At 36.2% G+C, this 15,173-nt stretch overlaps 1 protein-coding gene across 4 annotated transcripts in view; it reads right to left on the reverse strand.

Annotated features, from left to right (window-relative positions):
- Positions 1–15,173, reverse strand: part of ank1b (ankyrin 1, erythrocytic b) — an 85,801-nt gene that overhangs the window by 44,240 nt on the left and 26,388 nt on the right. The window lies entirely within an intron of this gene.

A 15,173-nucleotide genomic window follows, 5' to 3' on the forward strand; every position in this document is an offset into this window, starting at 1 on the left:
CTGTCTGGTACTTGACCAATGGCGGAGGGCATCTTTGTGAAAACGCATTACTTTTGCAATTCCATTTAATGATGGTAGTGGCTCAAGAATCACACACTGTGGCTTTAAATATCACTAAATAATACAAATTAATAAAAAAAAAATTAATAAAAATATATATAATATTTACAATTATATGTTTATTTATATATTTATCACATTTTAAAATATGATTTAGGAGCTATAAAAAACTCAGACCTAATCTCTTCTCATACATCTGTATTAATGTTCCCTGTTAGTCTAAGTTCTTCGTTATTTTTTATCTATCATCTGTGCCTGTTTCTCTCTTTGTCTGTTTGTCTGTCTACAGAGCATTCCTCTTGATCTCAGCTGTTCTTTTCTCAGTGGAATAGCTAACAACCTCCATACCTACTGTTCCCAACCTTCTCTTTCTCTTTCGTCTTTCTCTCTCCCTCCTGTAGCGTTCATGCTAACGGGTCCAGAACAGAGAGCTTTTCTGATTCCCATATGCACTGCAATATTTCAAAAACATGACTCTATATTGCCCTGTTTATTTTGCGCCTTCGGCTCCCTACCCAGAATTCTTCATTCCTGCTGCTCAGTATTAAAAAATGTGATATTTTGTAGTTTTCCATGCGATGACTAATACAATTTGATCTGATGTGGTCACAGTTACAGTATATTGAGTCCTTGAATTGATTTGTCAGATACTCTGCAGTCTAGAAATGTTCAGATTGTCTCCGCTCTGTTATTCAGTGGGGATGATTGACAGGCCCCACCCACCCCCTCATTTGCTCAGTCCTCAGGTGACCGCATAGCAAAATGCGTCCATCAACATGACTGCGCAGTAATAGTGTGTGCGCCATCATATCTTACTGAAAGGAACTGCTGAATCACTTTAGGATTTAATTTTGTTTCATTTTGGGACCAACATACATTTTTGAACAGTCATTCTTTATCAATCATTATCCACAATTAGCCTGCTGAATTTTTTGTGATTCTTTAATCATACTGATACTCATCTGGAAGTTTTCTTCTCTTTCACACAAAAAACAAACACAGATAAGTTATCATCGTCGTTCGGTTAATATATTTCAGCTAGAAATTGTCTGCCCTTTCTGATTCTGTAGCAATTTCCAGAATGTGTTCTCATATATTTAGAGTGTGTCACTAATATATTCTGTGGTGTCTAATGGTATTGAGTAGAGCCCGACAGATATATCGGTATCGGCGAATATGCCGCCGATATGAAATTTTTTTTTACAGAAAATATAATGCAGATCAAATGCTTGAAATGGTGTAATTACTTAGTTTGTCCAGCAGAGCGCGCTCCATTGTTTGCTACTGGCGACCTGGATGAAACGCTTTAAAGCTTAAGTCAATGGAAAACCATTGAAACTTTGAACGGCCAGATCTCCGTAACGGCGCGGCGAATCCGCACCAAATTCGGGGGATCTCTTCAGTTCAAGGAACCCCCTCGAACGCGAATCGAGTGTACGTCTCGAGGCCCTCTTTCGAATGAGACCACCCCCACGTTGATAGCCCCCGGGGTTCGGGAGTTACGGGTGGTTAAATTCGCGGTCCGGTGCCCTATCCAAAACAACATTTCCTCACTAAAGCACTAATCTTTGACAAAGTCCATCATTTATTTTAATAATTATATTGAATTTATTACTGAACAATGGCTTGTTAGATACAGAGAGCAATAGATGTCTTTTAAACGCAAAATTGCTTGCTGGGTTTGTGTAAATCCACATGGGGTTCAGAATATATATTTTTTTTTATCCACGGTAATTTTACACTTGTCTAGTACAAATATGTCACTTTGTTTCATAATTACAGTGTATACGCTTTTCTTTATTTACCCTCAAAAAAACCCATATCGGTCGGGCTCTAGTATTGAGTTGACACTCAGAACACAGAGTTGTTACTTTTTTTGATAGCTCTTGAACAACTTTAAGAAGTGTTTTGGGTCATTATCTTCCTGAAAAATTAATGTCCACCTCAAACATAATTCTGATGGATTGACTTGTCTCTGAGGTACTGAAAAGGACATGCTGGTTGATCTTGTCGTGGGCTTGGCACCAAATTGTCATCAGCATGAAATTGGCACAGCCTTCTTCAAGCTTGACAATGTGAATGTATTTTTAGTACCTGGTGACAAATGGTAAACAAATTAACAATATATTTACTCAGATGATAGCCAGTGTGTATATATGATACAGTATATTGTATACTAGAATGTATACATTACACATACACATAGTGTATACACACACACACACACACACATATATATATATATATATATACACTCTAATGTTCACAAGTTTGGGGTTGGTAAGATTTTTTAATGTTTTTGAAAGAAGTAACTTGTGCTTACCAAGGCTGCATGTATGCATAAAAAATACAGTAAAAACAGCAATATTGTGAAATATTATTACAGTTTTGAATCATTTTTTTCTATTTTAATATATTTTAAAATGTAATTTATTTCTGTGATGCAAAGCTGAATTCTCAGCAGCCATTACTCCAGTCTTTAGTGCCACATGATCTGTCTTCCTTTCAGGGTGCTTAAGAAACATTTCTTATTATTATCAATGTTGAAAACAGTTGTATTGTTGGTTGGTTGGTTGGTTGGTTGGTTGATTGATTGATTGATTGATTGATTGACTGATTGATTGATTGATTGATTGCAAAGTCGCATAAAATAGGAGAGACCGGGGATGGTTAACACGGGTCAGATTGATTGAAATCACTGAAACTGTGATGCATTTTTTTGGATTCTTGGACTAATAGAAAGAAAGAACAGTCTTGTTTTGAAATAGAAATCTTTTGTGACATTATAAATATAAAAAAATAAAAATTTTTATAACATTTTTGTCCACTTATTTTTTATTCATTACATATTAAATTCAAGTGGTTGCACAAATGCAATGAACAGCAGGTTGCAAATTTGTCACCACTTTGACTAAACATTTTAAAACATGAATAATGTAATGAAGATTTGTATATCAGTTCATACATCCATGCATGCGTTTGTGTATACTGACTTGCGCTCATTTTTATTGTTTGATATAGTCTATATTATCCCTTTGTAATCTTTTCAGTACATCTGCTGATAATGTAAGTGACATTCTGACAGATATCAGCAATCAGAAGCCACAGCAGGAGACGATCCCTGAGTGAGCTTTTACCGCAAAAACCATCTGATAAACACACAAAACACGCACTTAAACACACACAGAATCTCATGTTAGGAATACGAATAAAGTCACACACATAGAACACAGTAAGCGCCATTAAGAATGAGAGAATGATGAAGAAACACTAGAGGAACGCTAGTGAAGCTAACTGAAGTTTTTAGCCACATCACGACATTCAAACACAAGACCTGCCACCAGATCCACAACAACCACAAGAGTACCACAGACAGAAACGATTAAGAAGCCACAACAACACACGATTTATCAGGAAAGGGAAGTAAAGTGTTGAGAGGCAGTACTAAGATATTTACTCTTCCAGCAAAGTGCCATTTTCCACCTTGAGCCTCCGACGAACCCTCTCCACTCAAACTACTGTCCTGATGCACAAGCCAGCGCTGAACCACATGAGCCTAGAAGACACCAATACCACAAAGACAGAGCGTGTTAATACACACAGACACACACATGAGACACATATGGGCAGGTGAAAACACTGAAACTGCATGTTCAAGGCTGTGGTAACACAAATAGACCATGAATTGTGCTCCATTAAATAAGTCATTTTAAACTACAAATATGAGCATGTGAAAATGTATAAACACAATCTGCTTAAATGCCTTCAATCTTTTTAAAAGCAGTATAAAAGTGCGCTAACAAAAAACAACACTATTGACCTTTTCAAGGAGTAAGAGGGAGAAACCCAGTTGCATTAAAGGGATTCCAGCTCTGGGTGCACACCAAGACTGGTTGCTAAGCAGTTGCTAGGAGAGCGATGACATCATTTTCAAGATTCACAAAAGCCTACATGTGTGGCATCTATTGATGCAGGGACCACGCTGACTCTGAGTGAGCACGTGAAGATGCAGAGAGCAAAATAATAGTTCTGGATTTCTGTTCAAATAAACCCAAATACTTTATAACCCTATTTATGTATGTACACAGTAGACATAATTAATATTATAAAAGATTTCAATTTGAAATAAACACTTTTCTTTTGAACTTTCTATTCATCTTTTTTAGGAATCCTGAAAAAATGCATCATATTATTCACGAAAACTTAAGCAGCATGACTGTTGTAAACAATGATAATAATAAATGTTTCTTTTGAGCAGAAAATCAGCATATTAGTATGATTTCTGAAGGATCATGTGACACTGAAGACAAATTCAGCTTTGTAATCACAGTTATAAATTACATTAATTTAAATAATTCTAAATTGTAATGCTGTTTCACGATATAAATATATACAGTATTTTTGATCAAACAAATGCAGTCTTGGTGAGTAGAAGAGACTTATTTAAAATGTAATATGTTTTGGGTTGTTTTTTAACCTCATATGAAAATGAGAAGAGAATGAGGATACAGGAATAGAAAATTACACAGTCTGGATTTATGTCGTGCGTGTTCAGGCTACTTCTTTACCATTGCTCTGACACATCAAATATGTAGCTTTATGCTTAATATTATACAAGAAAAAGGTTTCAAAATCACAAGGGTGCTCTATTTAGCTAGTCCAGTTTAAGTGTCTGTTTTGTTTTGTTAAATTGAAGCAAAGTGGGTTGATTACTTGAGCTTCAGCACCATTCATCATTTAAATGGCTGATCTGTGTGTCAGTCTGACCGTTTCATTCATTAGCTCCAAACACCAGGTCAACAAAATAATAATAAAAGGCATATGAAAGAAAGATAGAGACAGGAGTAAGCTTTTTTTTTTTAAGTCTTTTAAAATGCATGAAGGAAGTCTAAGCAGGGCTTATAAAGACTGAAAATGAATTTGAAATAATTTCATAAAAGTTACTCTGAGTAGTAGTATGTGGCCTTCAGTACCACATCCTCAAAACAACATGAATGGACACACTTGAATGGAAACATCGAATGGAATAGTGAATGGAAACACTTATTTTCTCTTATGACTTCCTCGTTTCAATCAAAGCATCCAGACATCATTAATTTTCAATGGAGATTTCAGAGCACAATACATTGCATTAGTGCATGTCCACTTTTAGTGCTGTTGGTTCTGAAAGCATTTGTAGTATTCGTAATTGGTTCCGGAAGACTGTTGTTAATGGTTTTAGTAAAAGAATGTACTACAATCCCATGAAGCATTGCAAAAGACATAATTGTATTATAAATGATGGTGAAATATACAACTATTCATTTAAAGAAGCAATATACATATGTCATTTGTGGTGCTTCATGGGAGTGGGCGGAGCTTATTTGGTGTGTTTTGCAACGGTACTGAATTGTGGGTAATGTAGTTTTTTACTATGAATTCCAATAGAATTATTTGCACACAAAATTTTACCAAAATTTTGATAATGTGACCACATATATTCGCTGTTATGAGGCACAACACAGTGGAACTGGCTAAATTGTATTAAAATGAAGTTGTCAAAAATCAATATGACAAAGCAATTAAACACTAGGCCATGCCAAAACCTCCAAAGAGGAAATCCAGACTGTTTATGACTCTACTGTGACACAAGCCCAGACACAAGTATATAGAGTGCACCGGGGGAATTGAGTTCCTCTCGGCAACTGTCAGCATAACGTCACGTTTCTCATTTACGTTGAAGTGCAAGAGCAGTCAATTAATTAAATTTGCATAATCCCTAATGTATCATGAGTGCAGATACAGATTAACATGCAGTTCGGAAAGTTAAGTGATGACATCATCTGCCGTTGTAATTATGAGGGATATATAACCGGCAAATAGAAAAGGGTCACGGCCACATTCAACAACCTGTCTGGCTTCACACACACCTTTACATTCTCACAAACTCGCTAAAAATAGTGACAAAGAAGACGTCATTTGGAGCTCGACACCAGTAGGCCGAGAATGATGAATCGCAGTAATGAACCCTCCAGGGTTTGCTTTGAGACCCACTTCTACAGAAAGAGAAACCTACATAGTGGTGCTAGGGTAGCCATTTATAACACACACATGCAGCTGTGCCTCTCACACACAGTTAAATTAACACATAGAAAATGTTACAGTTCAATATCTTCGGTTTGATTGAATGGTCAGGCAGTGCCAGTGCAGCAGCCACTGGATCCATGCAGTGACAGGAAGCAGAAATACAAAGCCTCGTAAAAAAAAAGATTCCTTAGAAGGTCACAGCGTTCTGCAGATCTATAAATAAAGATCTATAATTACTGCACACTATTATTATCGGCTAGCATGACTATGACAGTGCTAAAAGTGCATAACAGGCCATAGTGCATATTCTAAAAGAAAAAAATGCTTGGAATTACAGTACTTTAACATTAAAGGTATTGTTCAAATGAACATTTTCTCATCATTTACTCATCTTCACATCGTTCAAATGTAGCTTGTAAAATTCTTCCGGGGAACACCAAAGGTGAAAAATAGAACAAAATCAAATATATCAAATAAAAACTAAAATGTAATCTAAAGATTTAACATGTAACAAAATGTAACATTTTAAATATCAATTAAAACTTCAAAACATTTTAGAAAATAATAAAAAGGTGAATTTTTGAATAATATTCTGGCTGCTCTTTTCAAAATAATAGAAGTCCCCAGTCTACTTCAATTATTTTGAAATTATTATTTTGAAACTATTAGATAAGACAAAAATGCTCCATGAAAACACCATAACAAATGGTACATATAACCTGTGCAAGTCTTCTGATAGCTTTCTGTGATGACCAACCTGAAATGTAAGTCGTTATTAGTTGTTCAAATAAAATTCTATACAACAGCATCTTAGTTTTTGTGTTGCTTATACAATTTTGGTATTGACTACTGAAATTTTGGTATTGTGGCAATCATACTTTGGACAATACACTGTACACATTAACACTGGCATGTTGCTTGTTTATCACAACACATCTTTTTGTATAACCATGGCTGTGTTTTTTGCCTTTCATACATGGCAATTTCCTTGAAAACACTGGCAGCCAAACAGATCCGGTCATGACCTGGAGAATGCAAAATCAATAAACAGACCAAAGGCTACACTTAAGTGGGAGTTGATCAAATATTGATAGACAGTGTTCATAATTGTTTGTATTCATGTTTCATGCGCTTATTTGTGTGTTATTTCTTGGAACGCACTCTTGTGTAGCCTCAGCATCTTGTATAAATTACTGCATCAAGAGCTGCTTTCAAGTGTCGAAAACAAAACAATCATTTGTGCATTCATTCATGAATTATTTAAGAATCATAATGTGTGAAGAATATTAAAAATCAATTATTCAGCCATTGAAATCAAGACTGAACGGACATAGAGTATGCATGTATAACCTCATACTCTCACTCAGGATGTAAAGAAATTAAACCCTTTAGGAAGTACTGATAACTGGCATCAGTGTAAGCAACTTCCTGTTTTCTTTTACACCGGTGCTAAAACCAATGAAATATTGATGTGAACGTCAAGCTGCTGTGTCTGCAATCCATTAGAAACAAAACAGACTTTATCTTAGATTTATCCCTTCTTAAATTACTAAAACAAAGAGATAAAGACAGAAAGCACACAAAGAGAACCTTGGACACAGATCTCAATTCCAGTTAATGACTGCACTAATGGTCACATTAAAAGATGATCTGGTTGTCCATTTCTAGATTTGGTGTGAGCAAAAACGCATATCCAAATGTCAGCAAGCAAAAGTTCAGACCACATTGCTAAATTATTTGAATGCAGTCATTCATAATTGTAATTTAATAGTCCCCAATATGTCCAGTGTTAACTAATATATAAATTTCTTATGGCTATATATATACATAGTAATTATAAGTAATAATAGTGGCAACAGAAATTATAAGACATCAGTGTTCAATACATACATATTATGTACGTTTATAATATAGTAATAATAATATATAATTTGGTGGCAACAAAAAAATGATAAAGACATCAATATGTATAATTCAATAGATAATTATAAATAAATTAATAATAGTAATAATACTATTACTGTACCTTATTTTTTAAATAAAATACTAATCAAAATAATAAAGTGTGATAATACTATTATATTTTAAAATAAAAACTTTTTTAAAAATACAATTATTTTATAGTACACTTAAAAATACAATACTTATCATTTTTTTCTTTTATGAATCTTCATTATTCTCAAATCTAAAATCAGCCAGATTTTTTTTTTTTTTGGCCGATTGCCGGAAAGTAAATATATGCGTTGCTGGTTTTAGCGCTGCCGAGTGAAGTGCGTCAGTGAATGAAATGTCATTGCGTTTTGCTCTGAAACCGGCAGCGCATACAGTAGCTTAGATTTATGCTTTCAATTTGAATGGAAATCTTATACAGTATTACAGTTAGTCGATCTAAAACAGTAACTGAATTAAAATAATGTTGCATTGTGGTCTGACCATTAGCTTGCTGGCAATTGGATGTGCATTTAATAATAATAGGATTTTTACGGTTGCAATTTCTAGCAAGAATCTGTTTAATAATACAAAATTAAAATCAATCAGTTGTAATCAGATCCCATCCCTCCATTCAGCAGAACACTCCTCCTCCCTCCGTTTTATTTTCTTCCTTTAAACACACTGTCCCTTCTGTCATGCAACTGCATTTCATTCTCTCTTTCTCTATGTCCTCTTACAGAAGCTGCAGATCTTCTCAGTCACATCACATTGCAGCGCCCAGTGCTTCCTCTTCAATATTCATGAGGACTGCAGAAGGCCTGACTGCAAAGCACGCTGGGTAGAGCCCCTCAGAGTCTCCCAATTACATCACCGTTATGTGCTGACGTCCACCTCTGTTTCATCCCTCAATATTAGTCCTGGGTATGATCGTACATCTCAGCACTCACACAAAATCCTAATCACACTATTAATGCCCGATTTCCCAGCGTTCTCATTAAAATCTTGTCATCTTTTTGTATGTGTGTGTGTGTGTTTTATTTCTCAAGATGCACATTGATGCAGAAGAAAAAATTAGGAATTAAAAGAGAAAGACTGAGTAAGAGAGAGGGAGAAGGAGAAGGAGGAGGAGAGATGGATGTCCAAGAGTCAGGAAGTCAGAGAGTCATGTGTAAGACGCCTGCCGAGCTCCCGCCAGCACATGGCCACTGACTCCACCTCCTCCCCCGGGGCCAATCCCTCTCCACAGGAGCAGGAAAGCCGCGTCAGGGGGTGGCAGTCTGCAAACTACCGTCAGATGGCACGGCACACACAGCAGCATGTTCTGAAGCAGACAATAACAGCACACTGGACAATAGTGTGCAGAATGGAGGTAATAGAAGTGAGGCTTATAACCTGATTTTTATTTACAGTATAAAATCATCATGAACTAATATGCAAATGAGTGAAAACATCCAATTATTTAACAATAAAAGAAAGCAGACTATCATTTAAAAGTTTTAGATCAGTAAGATTTTTTTAAAAATAATTTAATATTTTAATTCAGCAAGGATGTATTAAAGTGCCCCTATTATGCCTTTTCGAATATTACCTTTCATGCAGTGTGTCATGTAGCTGTATGTGAACATAAACTATCTGCATGGTTAACATCCTGTCAAGAAGATGCTGTATCCTACGCTGTGAGAGTAAATTTGCTTTATCACATCTTATGATTACCACAAACTTGTTAACACTTGACACTTACCACTGAGAAACGTCCTGCTCCAGTCGTGCTTGCGAAAGGACTGCGCTATCTGACCAATCACAGCAGTGAGGGCTCACGGAAAGGAGGGGTTTAGAGAGACTGATTCTTTGAACTGCTTCGCACGAGTCGTTTACGAATCATTTAGAAATAAGGTAAAATTAAATCTATTTTTTGAGAAAACTAACATGTTTTTTGACCTTGCATGCATGTAAACCTGTTTTAGGAGACTCATAAAACAATATTAGCAACCTTAAAAATGGCATAATAGGGGCACTTTAAACAAGATTTTTTAAAAAGATTATTTTTCAAATAAATTTTCTATTTCAAATAAATTCTAGTGTTTTATTTATCCAAGAATCCTGGACAATCATGGTTTTTGCAAAAATATTAAGCAGCACAACAATTTTCAACATAAGAAATGTGTCTTGAGCACCAAATCAGCATATTAAAATTATTTCTGAAGGATCATGTGTCACTGCAGACTGGAGTAATGGCTGCTGAAAATGCAGCTTTGCATCATTACTTTATAAATTAAATTAAAAGAGAAAACACTTATTCTAAATTGCAATAATATTTCACAATATTGCTGATTTTACTATATTTTTGATCAAATATATGCAGCTTTGGTGAGCATCAGAAACTTCTTTCAAAAACATTTACCCACCCCAAACTTTTGTATGGTACTTTAGTTCTACTATGTTCACCAAACAGCTTTCACAAAAATATAACAATATTGTAATTTTAGTTTGTAGGACACAAGTCATAATTAAATAACTTAAGTGTTTCAATTGTTTTGAACTACACAAGTTATTTAAGACCAACATACAAAACCACTGCTAGAGAAAAATGCCTAGTTCTGTCATGAAAATCTAGATGGTACAGGCTGGTTGGTTCTTAATGTAACTGATGATATTCACAGCATTAAACGACTTGGCACAAGCTGGTTCATGTTGCATACGCAGCCAATGAGCTTGCTGCTTTACATTTAAATGGCTGGTTAGCATCCACTTGAGCATTTTGCAGCGCACTTTGAGAGTTCCTCTGAAATCCTCCACCTCCCCAGCTCCGCCTGTATAGATCTGCTAAGGGTTATTTTATATGCTATTTGTACATCAGCAGTATGTCTTAAATACTCACAGCACCGTATCGCCATATGCATTTGAAGTAGCAAGTTCCTGTACCTGCTTGCAGCAGCAGCAATAATCAACAACTACAGCAATAACCAACAGCAGCAGCAGCATAGCAGACCTATTCTGCCAAGACCAAATACATTAACACTGTCATATCCATTACCATGCTAAAATCTTCTGAGAGTTGTCATGATAGAACTTACATTTCTGTAATTGTAGTTTTGGCTCAAAACCTTACTCACTGAGATACAGACCCTGAGAAAAGTTCCCCATGTGACAACTATAAATATCTAAATAGATATCTCATGTATATCCTGTTAAATATGTAACTAGAAGAATAATCACTCTCTCAGGGCCGCTGCACTAGTCTACCAAGCACAAAAGATACAACACACTCAAGGTCTTCCTGAAAAGCACCTTCAAATATGAATAAATGATTCATCTAAATTCTTTTAGACCAACAATTAATTTTTTTGGTTGGCGGACCTTTGCACCGCATCTTGTTCAAAGCACCAAATAGGCTCAGTTGCAAATAGCTTCTCAATTTCAAACCAGGATGTATTTGCCTTTTTGTTGCTCTCTGCGATTCTTTGGAGCTCCTTTTCAGCCCTGAAAGGCCATTTCACCACAGAGAGTCTCTGAGTGGCATGAATTCATGAAAATACAAACATCCAGAGGGCAAATGAGCCATTCTAAGAGTCTAATGGCAGAAACATCTCAGGGCAATGTCAATTTTATCTTTCTTTTATGAGGCCCTGTAATTTCTGTGGCCCTGTTTCACATTTAGCGTGAGAAGAGGAAGGGATGAGCATGTGAATGGAGAGAGGGCTGGGATGTGGTACACATCAGCACATAAACAATGGAGGAACGAGTGAAGCATCTGTAGATTTCTGTTCTATTACAAAAATCCACAATATTATCTGATATTGTTTTACTGGCTTCTGTTTTCTATGTTCCATTCCGTTTTCTACCAATGGAGAAAACATACTCAAATAATGGCATAACAAATAGATCCATTAAAACTCAACATCCTTGTGAATATATATGCATACATTCAATCAAATTCAAATTCAATCAATCACATATCTCATTTAATTTTGCAAAATGTACGCTAAAATATATATATTTTTTTTTATTGCCAGTGGGGTAATAATATAAATATTAAAACAATCTCTTAAAACAAGACTTTTATGCTATTTTACTTCAAAAATATTATTACTGTCAAATATTTCTGAAACTTCAATAAAATACCATTGTGTGTAGTTTGGACTACATGTTTTCTGCATAATCAGTCAATCATAAAAGAGGTCATTTAAATATTACATACTGTGCAAAGTCTTAAAGGTACAGTAGTAAAACTAGACTGTTAAATTCTAAGGTTATGAGAAAGGGTGGAAATGGCTATGTAAAAAAGTCTTTACTAGCATTACAAATGGTCTTCAGGGAAACAAAATCACTATAAAAGTATGGTATATTATCACTTTAAATGATGTTTAACACATATTCAATGTCTTTATCTTTTTTCCCATAATGCCAAAACATACATCTTCGACCGCAGTGCACCAGCTACAGTATACATTACCTAAGATATATGATGATATATTTTAATGCATAGGATGTTGCATCTCTGCAGAAGGTGCAATTTAACTATCGGTAAGCCCCGCCCCCCTCAGTTACTGATGCTCCCTCGGACAAACAAACAGAGCTGCTCACTGTCTTACAATGACAGCTGTCAGTGTGAAAACCTTATCACAAGATGTTCTTGAACAATTTCGGGCACAGAAGGACCACCATTCAAGTGGGAATTAAATATGCCATGGAGGGATATATAAAAGATTTTAAAATAAACATGGTGGGTAACTCGATTAATTTGGAAGCGAGGGTTTACAGATCACAATGCAAGCGGGAGAAGCCTCATGTTACGGTCGTCACGATCGCGGATGACAACATGCAGGATAAACACTGTTCATGTATCGCAGGGTACGATTAAATTAATTTAAATGTAACCATTTTAATATGGAGAGGCACTGAAATGTAGACCTTCGTTTATGTGTTTTTGACCTAACTTACACTGTCCATGACGTAAGAACAGTCCGCTATTTAGATTTGTACATTAGCATGGACTCACTAACTTCAGCGTTAGCTAGTTTTGGCCAGAGATACCTTGCTGAAGGACAAGACGACATTAACGTTCTGCTTGAGCAGATTAAAATTGTAACTTAATAAGAGTATGACAACCAGAAAATGACCGTTTTCGTCTTCATTGGGATTGGGGTTGAATGCTTATGGACATTTTGCTCTGTTTTGTTTGGGTTCAGGAAATGGAATAAAATAAATTCCATTGCCCATCCTCTCAGGATACCTGGAATCAGTGTTACAAGTACCCCAGGCACATAGTTTTTCCATTTTTGTAGCATAAACACCATCAAACCGATGCAAACTTCGGGTCTTCCAATGTTTCTCTATGGCGCTGAAACCTACAGATGTCCGAGTTCCGCTACCCATGCAACTGATACTCGACTGCCATTGGCTCATCTGCGTTCAAGGGGAGGGGCTTACCGATAGGTCAATTGTGTGTATTAGAGCAAATTTAGCCAGTTGATATGCTTGTATCTATGCATGTAGTTTAAACAGATAATCCATTTGCATTCTGTAGAAAGAATAGTTAAACCAACCAGAACATGCAAGAAACTGCAGAATCCATTTCTACTGCAGTCAGAGTATGAGGCAAAATAGGCACGGAGGAGAAGAGGAAAATCTGTGGACACTGTCCTGCTCTGTCTTGACATTGAATGACTGACTCCCAAATGTGCCTTGTCATGAATCAAGACTGTAGGAGCTCTATTAAACTGTCACACACGTAAGCAACTGCACTACCACACACAAACACACACACCCACACCCACAACCAGAAAGCACACAAATTTGCAGTTCATTGTTTCAGATAAACTGTCACAGCAACCATAAATGCAACCAGAGCAGAGACGCTCACACAACACAAGCACACACACAGAAACATGCTTACATCACTTCCTAGTCCCTCTGTCAGCATGCGGAGTGAGTGTATGACATATGTCTCACACGGCATGACTGTTTTCCCAACAGAAAGTAGAAATGTAGACATTACACACACATACCCACACACATAAAGAGAGGCTCTGCTAATACATGAGTGTACATTCACTGGACTGGATCATTTCACTCTACAAAGACGCTACGCCACCTACACACTTACAGAGATCAGAAGTGTGTGAAGACCTGCTGAAAAGACTAACAGTCACTCTATCTATCTATCTATCTATCTATCTATCTATCTATCATAGGGGCTGTAAGCAGCCTTTTAAAATATTTTTTAAAAGTATTGGCAAGGCTTTGCCAAGTCAACATTTTAAGTATGTTTTGACTAATTTTTCTAGTTAATAATTACACTACCAATCAAAAGTTTGGGGTTAGTCACATTTTTTTTTTTAAATCAACGAGGGTGCATTATATTGCTCAAATGTGACACTAAAGGCACTGTTTCAAAATTTTGTTACAAATACATGCTGTTCTTTTGAAATTCATATTCATGATGGAATCCTGAAAAGATGTATCAGTTTCCACAAAAAATATGAAGCAATAACTGTTTTCAACATTGATAATAACAAGAAATGTTTCTGGAGCAGAAAATCAGGACTGGAGTAATGATTGCTGAAAATTCAACTTTGGCATCAAAGGAATAAATTACATTTTACATTTACATTTAGTCATTTTGCAGACGCTTTTATCCAAAGCGGCTTACAATTGGGGAATACATAAAGCGATTCTTCTTAAAGAGGCAAACAGACACAGGAAGTGCTCGTAATACCAAGTTTCAGGCACTGTTCAAATAAGTACCAGCTAGAAAGTGAAGGAATAAAGAGAAAGACGTTTTTTTTTCTTTAATTTAGGATGAAGTCAAGTAGCGTCGAAAGAGATGAGTTTTCAGCTGTCGCTTGAAAAGTTCTATATGCAAGCATCAGTGTCTTGAACTTGATGCGAGCCGCAACCGGTAGCCAGTATAAGGAGATAAAGAGAGGTGTAACATGGGCTCTTTTGGGCTCGCTCAAGACCAGTCGTGCCACTGCATTCTGAATCATTTGTAGAGGTTTGATTGTGCTTGATGGAAGTCCAGCCAGAAGAGCATTGCAGTAGTCCAGCCTAGAAATGACAAGGGCCTGGACAAGAAGTTGTGCAGCATGCTCCGTTAGAAAGGGCCTGATCTT

This window comes from Sinocyclocheilus anshuiensis, unplaced genomic scaffold (assembly GCF_001515605.1).
Source record: "Sinocyclocheilus anshuiensis isolate Anshui unplaced genomic scaffold, SAMN03320099.WGS_v1.1 scaffold412, whole genome shotgun sequence".
NCBI lineage: Eukaryota > Metazoa > Chordata > Actinopteri > Cypriniformes > Cyprinidae > Sinocyclocheilus > Sinocyclocheilus anshuiensis.